Consider the following 13574-nt stretch of genomic DNA (forward strand, 5'->3'; position numbering starts at 1 on the left):
GTGAAGCCATAGTGCTAACCACTATGCTACCATGCTGCCCCCAATGGTGAGTTAATGATGACGCAAATGTTGATGCGGGTGCATATAATTGCAACATTGAGCATATCTGAGGAACACATTAAATAAATATGATCCTTTGCTAAAAGTTTCAGCAATGAAAATTTACCGTTCTGTTCTTGCTTCCTGACTGAGAAACTTCATCTCATCTTTTGTCTGTACTCTTGACTACGAGCAGGCGTTATCTGCTTTCACTTCCCTTACTCTTATACCTTTTTGGCTGACCAACCTGTGGAGTGCATCCTGTGAGGCATTTGGAATGTTTTACTACATTAAAGGTGCCATATAACTACAATTGCTGTACGAAGCGGACTGTGAAGAACATGGTGTTGTATTGAAGGACTCCAATTACTCCTTGAAGAACTGTTTCAAGACTTCTCTGGTATATTTGATATTGATTCTGATGGCTGCATGGCAAACATTGTATCTTCTCCAGAACTGTTAGAAACCAGGGATCAAGACAAATGTCTAGGCCTCTTATTGAGCTGTACTTATATTTCAAGACGGCACTGTGCATTTCTTTAAATGAAGATGTTAATACATAGAACATAGAACAGTACAGCACAGAACAGGCCCTTCGGCCCTCGATGTTGTGCCGAGCAATGATCACCCTACCCAAACCCACGTATCCACCCTATACCCGTAACCTAACAACCCCCCCCCCCCCCCCTTAACCTTACTTTTTAAGACACTACGGGCAATTTAGCATGACCAATCCACCTAACCCGCACATCTTTGGACTGTGGGAGGAAACCGGAGCACCCGGAGGAAGCCCACACACACACGGGGAGGACGTGCAGACTCCGCACAGACAGTGACCCAGCCGGGAATCGAACCTGGGACCCTGGAGCTGTAAAGCATTTATGCTAACCACCATGCTGCCCCGTGCTCCACACATCCATGTGGAGTTTGCACATTCTCCCATGTTTGCATGGGTCTCACTCCCACAATCCAAAGATGTTCAGGCTAGGTGGATTGGCCATGCTAAATTGCCCCTCAATTGGAAAAATAAATAATTGGGTTCTCTAAATTTATTTTTAAAAAGGTTATGATTCCTCATGATTCTGGAACATAGAGAGTGAAACATGATTTTCACTTTTCCCATTCATTCTCAAATCATCTGAGAACTGAGCATTCACTTACATTATTCTGTTTCGATGGCCATAAAGGGTATGGGATTCAATGTTCAGGCCTATATGGCCATGAGGTTATCAATGGTACTTTGGACTATGGTTGATATACCACATAAAGAAATTGAATAACCATTCTACTTCTAGTTGCCATATGTGTAAAGTAATGAAATTGTCTGACCTGGCACATCAACAAATTGGTTTATGGTACTGACCCCTGTAGCAGCTTGAAATGAGACTGATGCTTTAAACCTTACGTCTGTCATAAGTCCAACAGATTTGTTTCAAATCACTAGCTTTCGGAACGCAGCTCCTTCACCTGAAGAAGAAGACATTATTTTCTTTTTTAGAAGACTTGTTAGAAATATAGTGTGATTTCTATGTACGTTGTGCCTGATATTGTTGTTGATGTTGTTTTTAATACTATACCTATATGCTTCGTACTGTATGACAGTACCGTGGGCAGCACGGTTGCTTCGCAGCTCCAGGGTCCCAGGTTCCATTCCCGGCTTGGGTCACTGTGTGTGTGGAGTCTGCACGTTCTCCTCCTGTCTGCGTGGGTTTCCTCCGGGTGCTCCGGTTTCCTCCCACATTCCAAAGATGTGCAGGTTAGGTGGATTGGCTGTGATAAATTGCCCTTAATGTTCAAAAAAAGGTTAGGTGGGGTTACTGGGAAAAGGTGGAGGCATGGTCTTAAGTGGGCTCTTTCCAAGTGCCGGTACAGACTCAATGGGCCAAATAGCCTCCTCTGCACTGTATGTTCTATATAGAGATAAATAAAAAACAAGTGAGATTAAATAACAAAAAGTTTTATGATATAAAAAACAAACGCGTGGTAATGGGTATAGTTAAATAAACAAAAGGTGTATCCAGAGGTGTGAATGGCTGGATAGATAATAGCTGTCTAAATAAGAAAGAATGAAGAAAAATACAAACCAGTAAAAAAATAAAACGGTGGCAGAGCTCATAATCTAAAATTGCTGAACTTAATGTGTTTTCCTTTTGGACATTAAGGGTAAAGTCGAAATGAGACCAAAAATAAAGAGATGAAGGCTGACCTTTGATTCTTCATGATTCTGGAACGTAGAGAGTGAAACATGATTTTCACTTTTCCCGCTCACGCTCAAATCACGTGGGCAGTAGCACTAGGCGCACGGTAACGCGCAACGTGCTCAGGACTCGGTGACGCACAACGTGCGCAAGATTCAGTGACGTAGAGCACATTTCCCCACCCCTCCCGTCGACGTCGGAAGGGGGCTGGTCTGAGTGCAGCTTTTGCTGCTTCACAATAGAAAGAGCCGGAAATGAGGGAGTTGCTGGTGGTGTGAGTGACTATTCCGTTCTCTCTCTGCCGGTGCGTCCCCTCTCCCGTAACTCAAGAACGAGGGAGAAGTGTCGGCGGCGCGGTTGTTGCATTGTCACTGCAAAAAGAGAGAAAAAGCAGTAAACAGGTCGGTGTCCGGGGTGAAATTAATTTTATTTCCACAGAGTGACGGTTGGGCCCTTTGCCGACCATCAACGGATAAGGTCATTGCGCATGTCCGCCAGCTACCTGTCAATCAGCGGCGGCCGAAGGAGTTTGTGCAATGTTGCTGGTTCAGTGCTGCATCCAGGTCCCCAGACTCCTTCCGCTGCATTGCTTTTGGGTTGGAGTCATTGCAAATGTGCTACAGCTGCGCAGACAACTGCACCGTCCCTCGCGATTTAGGCCTATTTTCTGTATAATTTATTGACTTGCATCAGAATATATGGCGCATTTATAATGACAAAATCTGGTTCTTGATCGCATCAGTTGCTTTCAAGTTCAGTTATTTTCCTGGGCGCCTCTTTCTTTATGGCAGGATCCTTGAAAAAAAACAATTGAATGCTTGACTTCAAGCTGCTAGAGAGGCGAAGGGTTTAAATGTGAAGCCCGGACGATAGTTATGAGGCCGATGTTGAGCTTGCTGAACGTCAGCTTTCGGAAGTTCCTTGCAGTGTTATTAAAAGCAGCAAATCTGACTAATCGTTCTGCCTTTTGCGGTGTTCTATAAACAGGCTGCCAAATTTCAGAGTCTGTCTTATGTGCACGAAGGAACAAAAGTATGCAAACACTTTGTAATGTGGAACACAAATGATTTTTGTTCTTTTGGACTGGCTCTCCGTGCCGTTCAGTGTTTACGTTTTCATGGAAATGTTTTTAATAGTCACCTAGGGTTTACCATTTTATGGTGTACTTCGGAGATCAATGGATAGTTCTAAGTGAGTTAGAAAGTAGTAATCCAGTCAACGAATTCGGATAATTAGCAAAGCTTATTCAGTTTAGGAACGTAGAGATTAATAATGCCTTGACATTCACGTTAGACTTATTGATTATTATCATTGAGTGAGTGGGTCTATTTAATATTGATGTTTTTAGTATCCTGTTGGAAGATAAACAGTGCAGAAGATGTAGGGTTAAAAAGTTTTACTAGTTTCATGATCTGTTGTTATGACTGACTTGTATTTTTTAGATCTGCAGATCACTTTTTGAAAAAAATCTTTATACATAAAATATCTGAAAGATCATTACAGACATTTCAAAATTGTCATTACAGAAAGCGCAATGATGTTTAAGTTGTCTACATTGATCATGCTTTACTCTGAAGTGGTTCAGTAGAATTAATATATTATCTGCATAATTCAATGCGAGTCATACAGCTGAGGGGGCCCATAGAATGCCCAGCAGATTGCTAATGTAAACCAGCACTGAAGCTTTCCTCTGCTGGTGCTGTTGTCACCACCCTTTACTTAACATATAAACAAAAATTGGCTGACCACATGACAGGAGTGATTGTTGTCATTCGTGGCTCTGACATCAAAGCATTTGAAATGAGCAGCAACCTGGAGAGGGGAGAATACATTTTGCGATTGACCTGCATTCTTTGTTTCTAAAAAAATCCATGACGTTTGTACATAAAGGAATCGAGTCTGAGAATGAGCATAGAGATTTAAAACAAATATGATACAAATATTTTATCTAGTTGAGAATTGAAGCATCCTTCAATGGGTGAGATATGAGCACAGCACACAATGTGTAAGATCTATATTTTTAAAATAAATTCTGTGTGGAGATGCATTTGAAAATTCTCATGTTAGGAATCCTGTAAGCTGCTGCTTTGCTAATTGGATGAAAATGGTGATTGACCCTACATATTAGCATATGGCCAAAATTAATTTTGCTTCTGTTGTTAGAATCTGCAGTTAGTGTGAAGATAAATGTCATTATTCAAAATATCCCAACATTTTGTATTTTTTCACCTAGTCATTATGTACAGCAGTGAGCGGAAGGTCCTCGGCCTCTGCCAGAAAGTTTAACGGCAGGCAAAGGTTGGCTTTCCCTGGTCCGGCTGGTGCCTTCCTAAAGCAACACAGCCAAAAGTTTCAAATTTGGAATTGGCAATGTACTGTAACTGTTTTTATGAATACATAAAAATGTCTGATTACTTGTATGAATACATAAAAGTGTATTAAGAGCAGGTCCCTGGCACTGTTGCTTCACAGCGCCAGGGACCTGGGTTAGATTCCTGGCTTGGGTCGCTGTGCGGAGTTCTCCCTGAATCGCAGGTGCTCCGGTTTCCTCCCACAAAGTCCCGAAAGACATGCTTGTTAGGTGAATTGGACATTCTGAATTCTCCCTCGGTGTACCCGAACAGGCGGTGTAGTGTGGCGACTTGGGGATTTTCACAGTAACTGCATTGCATTGTTAATGTAAGCCTACTTGTGACAGTAATAAAGATTATTATTAGTATTATTATACATTGGTTCAAGCCTCACTCTGGAGACTTGAGCGCATCATCCAGGTTGGCACTTCAGTGCAATACTGAAGGAGTGCTGCATTGTCAGTGATCCCGTTTATTGCTTTAACATGCTAGGCTGTCATACATAAATCATGAATGTTAGTGCACTTCTTTCCTGCTCTTGAATTTGTATGGATCTAACTTTTGTACGACAGTTGCTGCAGCTAGTTGGAGCGCAACCCAGTGACAGCACATGAAGCATGAGATGAGGCGGTGACCTTTTTTTTGTTTTCCTTTTTGGAGCAAGAAGCTGAGGCTAAAGGTGACAAACAAACCAGTTCACAAAGATTCAACAGTTTTAATTAAATACAATAGGATAGCAAGCTTGAAAAAATAAATTACAAAGCATGATTGACCCAAGTTTATTCTTCCCAAAAAGGCAAGAACAAGAACTCGTACAACATTGTGGCACAAAATAGGTGTTTTGGCACATCAAGCATGCGCACCAGTGTTCTCCACATGAACTATTTTGTTTAATCTCACTCTCTTCATTCCTCTTGCTCTTAATATTCTTTTGCATGAAGCTATCTAAGAATTTATTTCCTTTCTTTCACAATGGTTTGTGATGCAGAACATTTAAACCCTCTACTATGTGAAGACTAACTTATTTATACCCATCCCCTTTAATTCTTTAATACTTATTGAGGAGCGATAATTATTTCTGCCCGATTCTAAATGTTAAGCAAAGCCTCAAGGCCACCTACTTCCACACAAATTCATAGAGAAGTGGCTATTTGAATTTAATAGTTTGCTAATATTCAGAAACTGTTTAATTACAGTCAATACATTATAAAAAATACTGGTATTCCAGAAAGATACGTGTATGCGAGTATTCTCCCCTCCCTATTTTTGTTTAATTTAGCCCTCATTAGGTGAATTGGACATTCTGAATTCTCCCTCAGTGTACCCAAACAGCTGTCGTTGCGTGGCGGCAAGGGATTTTCACAGTAACTTCATTGCAGTGTTACTGTAAGCCTACTTGTGACACTAATAAAGATTATTATATAAACTCCAGAGATCCATATTCATGGCGATCTCTGATCACCACCTTTATGCCTGACTACTCATCTCTTGCAACCTCACCAGAAAAAAACCTGTTCTTCAAACCGCTTACAATGGTATTTTCAAATTCCAAACTGCCTAGCCTTTGGGTCTTGTCCATCACAATACTTTTACTGCTGTTGATCCGTTTAATCACCCTCTCACCTTTGTCTTTGTGGCCAGTCCTTTCCTCCGCCCACCTTGGTTGTTTCCCTGTTATGGCCCCCATATTCACTTCCTCAAGGTCAAAGGGAGGAGATTTGGACATGCATAGCATGCAACTGGTTGAATCATTTATCACCAAATCTGACTGGACCATATTAAGCACTGTTAGACCCCTCACTCCTCTGCCCAAAAGCTCGCACCATGAACTTTGTGAAAAGATAAAATAATCCCAGCTTCTCTTTAAACCTGTCTTCCCCTTTGCCCTCCACCCTTGTGCCCAACAGGTGCAAGGAGTTGATAGACATTGTTATTAAGTTAAACTCCCTCTGGTCCTCTGCCTGAATAGCTGGAATTCTCTCATTGAGCGCCTCTCCTCCTCCTTTTTAAGATTAGAAAATTAACTCGTTAGCCAAGCTTTTAGTCACCTTTCCTAATATATATTTCTCCAGCATGTTAATTTTTATTTGATTATGCTTCTGTCAAGTGCTGTAGGATGGTTGACTTTTTTAAAGCTGCTATATAAATGCAAGTTATTATAAGAAAGAAATATAACCACTTCTGTGAACTCAGGACATCCCAAAATGCTTCATAGCAAACAAAGTAGTTTTGAAGTGCAATCACTGATTTGTGACACACAAAGTGCAGAAACCATTTTTTCACAGAATGTCCCACAATGAGATAAATGCCTACATAATCTGTTTTGGCATTGTAAATGTTGCCTAGGACACCAAGTGTACCCTCCTTTTTTAAGTTGTTCCAAGGACACCTTAATATCTGTATGATAGGCCGATTGAGCCTCTGTTAAAATCTAATCAAAAGCTTGTCCCCTCTTGTACTGCATGGGAGTGTCAGCTTAAATTATGAGCTGAAATATGGAATTTGAATCTACAGCCTTTTGATTCAAAGGCCAGGGCTAACATGGAGAGTAACTGAAGTAGCCAATCTACAAAATGTAAATGCCTCATCCAATCTGTACTCTTGGTTCAGGGGAAGCTGGTGAAGTAGGTCTGACAGACCCCAAAGCTCTGTCAATTACTTTGTTTGATATACTGAAGTTATTGCTGTGATGTTAACCTCCATGGTGAAAGTATATAGATTTTGGAGGAGTGGTTCTTGCAATCCTATATTCCGGAGTTCAGGTATTACCTGACTGCCAGGCTATAAGGGCACTTTTGTATTGCTGAATGCACAAGTGGTACTACAATTGGGAAATAAAGAGAGACTTTTGTTTATATAGTGCCTTTCATGACCCCTGGATTCTCTTAAGTGCTTTATGTATGAAATGCGTTTGAAGTGTAGTCACTGTCATAGAAAATGCAGCAGCCAAATTGCAGACAGCAAACTCCCACAAAGATGTGATAATGACTAGATAAACTGTTTTGTCATGTTGATTGAGGAATAAATATTTACCAGTAGACCAGGGATAACTCCACGACTCTTATTCAAAATTGGTTATTTTGCTTCCACCCAGGGGATTTGGGGGGGGAGGAGAGGAAGGAGAGAAACAAGTTAACATCTCATCCAAAAGACGGCACTCCCAGAACATTACTCAGCCTTGATTTTCGTGCTCACTTCCTGGTGTGGGACTTGAACCTCAGAGGCAAAAACGCTACCAACTTTGCCATAACTGATGCTTGCTAATGTTGAAGCAGAACTTGTTGATATCAGCTTGCTGTAAGTGAAGTAGCCTGTCCTGGATGTGCTTTGATTAGATGACAGTCCCAGTGGTATTTTGTGAAATGAATATACAAAGGCACAATTTACTGTTGCTTGCGACACTAGATATTTGGTACAAGAAGAGAGAAAACTGTACCTGTCCGTCAACACAAAGTTCTATTGCCCTTCTCTTCGGTTCTGTATTAGTAATCTTTAAAGGAACTCCAATCAGCTGATAAAATTATTTTAGTATTTAGTAGGATGATTTAGATTTGTAATTATAAGTGTTCAACAAATTGAAATTGTGTCATCACATAGAATCATAAAAGTGCAGAAGGAGGTCATTTGGCCCATCAAGCCTGCACCGCACCGAACCTCTGAAAGAACACTCTAACCTAGGCCCAATCCCCCACCCTATCCCTGTAACCCCACCTAAGGACAATTTAGCATGTCCAGTCTATCTAACCTGCACATCTTTGGTGTGGGGAAGAAAACCTGAGCACCTGGAGAAAACTCACGCAGTCACCTGAGGTTGGAATCAAACTCTGGTCCCTGGCACTGTGAGGCAGGGGTGCTAGCCACCGTGCCACCCCCTTAAGCTTTCTGCATTGAGTCGCTATCTAATTTTCCTGTTACATGGCAGCAATATGATCTAACTGCAGTTTATTCAGGATGAACCTCAAAATTAATGCTCATCTCGCCAAGCTAAATATTTACATGTTTGCTATTAATATATGCAGGCTACAATACATGAAATTTCAGAATGAATCATGTGGGTGATGTCCAACGCCATGTTTATAATTAATTGATGTACTGAGATTAGTTTATATGCATATGTAATTTGAACTTCAGCAAAGAAACAGTCTGTGCTGAATAAATCAGTTCTGTTTTTAGCTCGACTGTTTAGCTCTGAATTATTTTTATTTTAGGTGAAGTACTAAAGCTTAAAGTCTTGCTGAACTAAAAGGCTGTTGACAGATCTTGGTTGCTGAAGATTTCTTGCTGAACAGATACATTTTGTTTCTTTGCGTGCCTTACCCACAGTCTACCAAAGAGGTAAGAGACTGACATGTTTTTGGTGCGTTAAATTTATTAACGTTGCTACTTTTTGGGTGGAATTGCAAAGGCAGTTTTCCCACTGCTACCCCTCTAGAGCACCGTCCTCGTGACCGTACCTGCCCACAAATGGCAAGATCAACCGTTCCACACCCCCATAAAAAACAGCAAGTACTGAAATAGAAATAAAGGCCATGGCAAAATATTTACATTGATCGCCTGCACCCAACCTGCCGATGATAGAGGAAGGCTATCCCATCTTGAGAAATCCACCTTGACCCCACCCACCACACTCTTGAAATTCAACGGAGGAAGCCGGGCCCAGTCCTGAGCCACCTGCACTCCCACGTACCTAAAGTGGGTAGTTGCCTCCCAAAATGGCAACCCAACCAAATCGACTCCTGCCCCCAGAGAAGACACCACAAAACATTCACTCTTTTCCAGATTCAGGTTATTACCTGAAAAGGCCCCATATCTCCTAAGCAGTCCTGTTATATCCCCCACCGAGGAACCCAGGCTGAAGGTATAATAGTAATCTTTATTAGTATCACAAATAGGCTTACATTAATACTTCAATGAAGGTACTGTGAAAATCCCCTAGTCGCCACACTACGGTGCCTGTTCAGGTACACCGAAGGAGAATTCAGAGTGTCCAATTCACCTAACATCACGTCTTTCGGGACTTGTGGGTGGAAACCAGAGCACCCAGAGGAAACTCACACAGACACTGGGAGAATGTGCAAACTCCCCACAGACAGTGACCCAAGCTGGGAATCGAACCCGGATCCCTGGTGCTGTGAAACAACAATGCAAACCACTGTGCTACTAAGCCGCCTCCACAACAGCAGATTATCAGCATACAGAGACCTCTATGCTCCACCCCACCCTCATTATCTCCTTCCATTTATACAACTACCTCATTGCTATGGCCTCTATCGCCAGCGTAAACTGGAGTCGGGACATGGGGCACCCTGCCTTGTTCCCCTGTGTGATGGAAAATACCCCAAACTCAACTCATTGGCATGCACACTTGCCTTCGGTTCCCTATACAGCAATATAACCCATACTACAAACTTGAGCATAATCTCAAACCTCTCCAACTCTCTCTACAAACCAATAACTCCACTCTACACGATCAAACGCCCTCTCCGCATCCAACGCAACCAACACCTCTGACTCCCTCTCTTCTGCTGGAGAAAGCACCACATTTAACAGACGCTGCACGGTCGACCACAACTACCTGCCCTGATGAACCCTGCCTGATCCTCCCCAGTCGCCTTCAGGAGGCATTCCTCCAAACTCAGCAACAACACCTTAGCCAAAATCTTGGCATCCACATTCAGCAGAGATATCGGCCTATCCGACCCAAACTCTACTGGGTCCTTATCCTTTTTTAGCAGGAATGAAATGGATGCCTGCCCCATTGTCTCTGGCGGTGTTCCCTTAACCACTGTATCTGCAACCATCTCCACCAACAGCAGCTCCAACCTATCCGTAAATATTTCATAAAACTCCACCAGGAACCCATCCAGCCCCTGTGCCTTACACATCTGCATCTTCTCTATCACCGCCTGAACCTCTTCCATCTCCACTGGCTCTTCCAGCCCTGATCTCTCCTACTCACTCCATCTGCCCCAAAAAATCTCTCATGTCCGACTCCTCCGGGGCCTTCGACCTATACAACTGGAAATACTGCTGCAGAGGGCAGCAGAGCAGAGCTTCTGATTGGCTGTTCCGGGGAGATTTGCATACGTGCAGTGCGGTCAGCGTAAGTTGAAGGTGTACCTGCGCAAGTGACCCGAGGAGGTCGAGTGAAGGCAAGCATCCAGCAGAGGGCAGCAGAGCTTCTGATTGGCTGTTCCGGGGAGATTTGCATACGTACAGTGCGGTCAGCGCAAGTTGAAGATGTACCTGCGCAAGTGACCCAAGGAAGTCGAGTGAAGGCAAGCATCCAGCAGAGGGAAGCAGAGCAGAGCTTCTGATTGGCTGTTCCGGGGAGATTTGGATACGTGCAGTACGGTCAGCATAAGTTGAAGGTGGTTTGTGAAGGGGCTGTTCTCGAGTGAGAGCTTTACCTGAAACACTACTTACGTAGTATCGCCCACCCATCCTCCTCTAACCAAAAAAAAAAGTTCTGTCCGTTGGATTGCTAAACTTAACAAGTTTTTTAAAAAAAGTTTTTTAGTTTTTAGTTTTCAGTAGTTGGGAAGTTAGTTCAGTGGGAATGGAGGCTAGGGCAGTTGAATGTTCCTGCTACAGAATGTGGGAGGAAAGGGCCACCGCGAGTGTCCCTGCTGATTGCATCTGTGGGAAGTGCACCCAACTCCAGCTCCTCGAGAACCGCTTTAGGGACCTGGAGCTGGATGAACTTCGGATCATTCGGGAGGCGGAAGGGGTTATTGAGAGGAGTTATAGGGAGGTAGTCACACCTCAGGTAAAAGAAGAAGGTAGATGGGTTACCGTCAGGGGAGGGAGAGGGAACCGGCAGGCAGTGCAGGGGTCCCCTGTGGTCGTTCACCTCTATAACAAGTATACCGTTTTGGATACTGTTGCGGGGGACGACTTACCAAGGGTAAGCAATGGGGCACAGGTCTCTGGCACAGAGTCTGTCCCTGTTGCTCAGAAGGGAAGGGAGAAGAGGAACAGAGCACTTGTCATTGGGGACTCCATAGTTAGAGGAACAGACAGGAGGTTCTGTGGGAACGAAAGAGACTCGCGGTTGGTGTGTTGCCTCCCAGGTGCCAGGGTTCGTGATGTCTCTGATCGTGTTTTTGGGATCCTTAAGGGGGAGGGGGGAGCAGCCCCAAGTCGTGGTCCACATAGGTACCAACAACATACGTAGGAAGAGAGATGGGGATTTGAGACAGAAATTCAGGGAGCTCGGGTGGAAGCTGAGAGCTAGAACAAACAGAGTTGTTATCTCTGGGTTGTTACCCGTGCCACGTGCTAGCGAAGTGAGAAATAAGGAGAGAGAGGAGTTGAACACGTGGCTACAGGGATGGTGCAGGAGGGAGGGTTTTGGTTTCCTGGATAATTGGGGCTCATTCTGGGGTAGGTGGGACCTCTACAAACAGGATGGTCTTCACCTGAACCAGAGGGGTACCAATATCCTGGGGGGGGAGATTTGCTAGTGCTCTTCGGGGGGGTTTAAACTAATTCAGCAGGGGGATGGGAACCTAAATTGTAGTCCCAGTGTACAGGATGTTGAGAGTAGTGAGGTCAGGGATAGGGTTAATAGTTCGAAAGAGGGCACTGGCAAGCAAGACACTGGTTTGAAGTGTGTCTACTTCACCGCCAGGAGCATCCGGAATAAGGTGGGTGAGCTTGCAGCATGGGTTGGTACCTGGGATCTCGATGTTGTGGCGATTTCGGAGACATGGGTAGAGCAGGGACAGGAATGGTTGTTGCAGGTTCCAGGATTTAGATGTTTCTGTAAGAACAGAGAAGATGGCAAAAGAGAGGGGGGGGGTGGCATTGTTAATCAAGGAAAGTATTACAGCGGTAGAAAGGACGCTTGAGGACTCGTCTACTGAGGTAGTATGGGCCGAGGTTAGGAACAGGAGAGGAGAGGTCACCCTGTTGGGAGTTGTCTATAGACCTCCGAATAGTTCCAGAGATGCAGAGGAAAGGATTGCAAAGATGATTCTCGACAGGAGCGAGAGTAACAGGGTAGTTGTTATGGGGGACTTTAACTTTCCAAATATTGACTGTAAATACTATAGTTCGAGTACTATAGATGGGTCAGTTTTTGTGCAGTGTGTGCAGGAGGGTTTTCTGACACAGTATGTAGACAGGCCAACAAGGGGCGAGGCCACATTGGATTTGGTACTAGCTAATGAACCCGGCCAGGTGTTAGATTTAGATGGAGGTGAGCACTTTGGTGATAATGATCACAATTCGGTTATGTTTACTTTAGCAATGGCAGGGATAGGTATATACCGCAAGGCAAGAATTATAGCTGGGGGAAAGGGAATTATGATGCTATTCGGCAAGATTTAGGATGTATAGGATGGGGAAGGAAACTGCAGGGGATGGGTACAATCGAAATGTGGAGCTTTTTCAAGGAACAGTTACTGCGTGTCCTTTTTTTTTAAAATAATTTTTATTGAAAGAGTTTTTCCATACAAACATTTACCCCTACTAATTTTTTTAATTATTTACAACACAATCCCTCTAGGCAAATGTCCCTCCCTCACCCGCCCTCTCGCGCGCACCAGTCCTCCTCCTCCCCCCCCCCCCCCCCCCCCCCCCCCAGGCAACCTTAACAAACAAGGCAGCCTACAGTTTCAGACATGAGCAGCGAGCAGACTTGCCCGCGTTACAGTCGTGCATGTCCCCCCACGACCCTTGCTGCCCCCCCTCCCCCCCCCCCCCCTCCCCTCCCCCTCCCCTCCCTCCCCCCCCCCCCCCTCCCCCTCTCCCGGGTTGCTGCTGCCACGACCCCGAACGTCTATCTCTGATCTAAAAAGTCAAGGAAAGGTTGCCACCGCCTGGAGAATCCCTGTACCGACCCTCTCAGGGCAAATTTGATCCTTTCTAGCTGAATATAGCTAGCCATATCGTTAATCCAAGTTTCAACGCTTGGAGGCCTCGCGTCCTTCCATTGAATTAATATCCTTCGTCGAGCCACTAGGGACGCAAAGGCCAGTAT

The 13574-nt window shown here is 44.1% G+C and overlaps 2 protein-coding genes across 3 annotated transcripts in view; one reads left to right on the top strand and one right to left on the bottom strand.

Moving 5' to 3' along the window:
• Positions 1-1716, bottom strand: part of LOC119969114 — a 358923-nt gene extending 357207 nt beyond the window's left edge. The window contains exons 1-2 of the mRNA XM_038802328.1: positions 1617-1716; positions 1403-1506 (exon numbers count right to left, since the gene is read on the bottom strand). The gene's annotated coding sequence lies outside the window, so the exon portion shown is untranslated. The remainder of the gene's footprint in view (positions 1-1402; positions 1507-1616) is intronic.
• A 724-nt stretch (positions 1717-2440) lies between these two features.
• cab39l (calcium binding protein 39-like) overlaps positions 2441-13574 on the top strand; it is a 138297-nt gene continuing 127163 nt past the window's right edge. Inside the window, exons 1-2 of one of the 2 annotated variants that reach the window (XM_038802617.1) lie at positions 2441-2638; positions 8797-8923. The gene's annotated coding sequence lies outside the window, so the exon portion shown is untranslated. The remainder of the gene's footprint in view (positions 2639-8796; positions 8924-13574) is intronic. The other variant, XM_038802618.1, reaches the window with a different exon arrangement.

The sequence above is a fragment of the Scyliorhinus canicula genome, chromosome 7 (assembly GCF_902713615.1).
Source record: "Scyliorhinus canicula chromosome 7, sScyCan1.1, whole genome shotgun sequence".
In the NCBI taxonomy this organism is placed as follows: domain Eukaryota; kingdom Metazoa; phylum Chordata; class Chondrichthyes; order Carcharhiniformes; family Scyliorhinidae; genus Scyliorhinus; species Scyliorhinus canicula.